Here is a 2421-nt window from a genome sequence, read left to right as displayed (position 1 = left end):
AATTTATGTATTGAATTTCGACATTAAAAATCGTCAACAAAGATTCTACAGGAACATAATCCTACACAAGTTATAACTTGATATTTGATTAAAGAATAATTAGGTCTTGTATATTATTATAATAGACTTAATGTGCAACTTCGTAACTGCGCCGGGTACCCCTACCATTGACACTTTGATATACTACTGAAAAGAAGAAATAAAATTTTTGTTAAATATTTCTTGTTTTAATTTATTTTAAGTGTTGTTGTGTACGAGTATATGCAAATTTTCACCAAAAGGCATTTATAAGAAAGAAAAAAATATATGTATATACACAATGTCTCAATAATTTCCTAACAGCCCTGGTATGTGTGGAGAACTAGGGATGAAGTGTATCGTCAACGGAGCTATAAATTTTGTTTTATACTCGGCACTCAGGCCCATTAAGCAGGGATGGATCTTTTTCGTGCCAGCACCTACTGCGACACGGAACCTCGGTTTATACGGTCTCATCCGAAGGACTGGTTTCCACGTCCGACAGTGGGATTCGAACCGGCGACGTAAGGATCGACTCCTTACTTCGCGACTATGGAGCAGACTCTCTAACTTTGGACTCCACTGTGCCACGCGGGCGACTGAAAAGGTAATGACCTTGACCTGACCTTGTCTATAAATAAAACTGTCAAAATTAATCTAATTGATACCATCCCTTTGTGATATTGCCTTCATGATTCTGGGAAAATTTCATTAATTTTTAAAATACATGAAGAATCCTACCTTAATGCACTCATTGAACGTCATTTTCTTACATTATGTTTGCTTGCATTGTCTCTTCGAAAATGTTTCACTATAATGAGAAGCCACGACTTGCCAGAACACGCAGTGGTTAGAGAATCTGCTCCAGAGTCGTAAGGAGTTGATCCTTACGTCGCGGGCTCGAATCCCGGAGACCGGTCCTTCCATTCAGACCGAATAAACCAAGGTAGGTGCTGACACGAAAAAGACCCCTTACTACTCAATGGCTTTTTAGCTAGTGTCGAGTATAAGACAAAATCTGAAGCTCTCCAAAATCAAGCGTTGGCGTCTCCATATGAATAACAAGAGGCCCACAGGCCTTATAGGTCACCTGAGCATCAGGGTATTCCTGCTTATTTTACCACAAGGTACCTAACTCGATTTCAGACACCCAGCTTCAAGCTCGAATTTTGTTAATATACGTATCAATCATCAACTTACTTTGAATGACATGATCGTTTGGCTCGACAAAAAATGTTCTTGTCAAATTAATTGTTTCAAACGTCTCTATTTTAAACTTATTTCTCCAAAATTTACATGTACCTCGATACTTTACAAGACTTTAGAAATGATACAAAAGCTCAACTGGTCAGAGACCAGAAGAGCTTTAATATGCGATAGTAATGCGTCCGGCGTCCGTCCGTCTGTCTGTCTGTAAACAATTTTTAAAAATGCTACTCCTCCTACAGTTTTGGTGTGATTTCAATATAACGTGGCACACAAGTAGACAACACTGAGATACATAATTCTGTGTATCGGTTTTTGATTTCGATGAACGGTGTTGCCGTGGTTACTAAAAATAGGAATTTCTTTGAAATACTTTCAAAATGCTACTCCTCCTACAGTTTTGGTCTGGTTTCAATATAATTTGGCACACAAGTAGACAAGAAAACATTGATGTTGCCATCAAATGTCGTGCGGGAAAAAGATCAAGGAAAGTACGATTTGTTTTATTAAGAGGTGCCTGTAGTTCCCATATTCTTAAATTTAGACTTGAAAGAAACTACCAATTAACTCATTTTTGCAAAAAAACCAACTTAAGTGAATACTCTTTTTTCATATGTAATCCTTCAATCTTTCAGCACATGTTCATCAAACAAAGTGACCTCCCAGATCATAAAGAATTGATTTTTAGACATCATGTTTGAGACTGATAACCCCTTCAGTACAAATGATTATATAGGGTAAATAACATATCTAAAGATTGGAAAAAAATGAGTAAAATTGACAAACTGTATCTGTACAATTTATTAAAGATAGGTACAGTAGGCAAGTAGAGCACAATATACTAGTATCTGCTGAAACAAATTTAAAAAAAAAAAAACCACACACAATCTTAAGAATATCTAAAGAATGGATATTTTTTTTGCTACAAATAAAGAAAAAAAATTATAATGTTACTGGTTTGGGAAAGAAAAATTGTGTCTGCCATAGAAGATCACTACATATAGTACAAGAGACACTTGAAAGCCAGATATGAATAAACTTTATTATTTTTTTTAATACAACCATTTATTTAAATATGAGCCAAGATTTTACATTACCCCTACAACCCAACCTGACTAGGGGGTATGGGGTGTTATAACTTATATCACAGTCACTCACACATACATACAGATAGACATTCACTCAAAAGGCAGAAGA

Source organism: Saccostrea cucullata, unplaced genomic scaffold, assembly GCF_032062105.1.
Source record: "Saccostrea cucullata isolate Sc308-1 unplaced genomic scaffold, CSIRO_AGI_Scuc_v1 ctg1668, whole genome shotgun sequence".
NCBI classification, from domain to species: Eukaryota; Metazoa; Mollusca; class Bivalvia; order Ostreida; family Ostreidae; genus Saccostrea; species Saccostrea cuccullata.
This window is presented reverse-complemented; position numbering follows the sequence as displayed.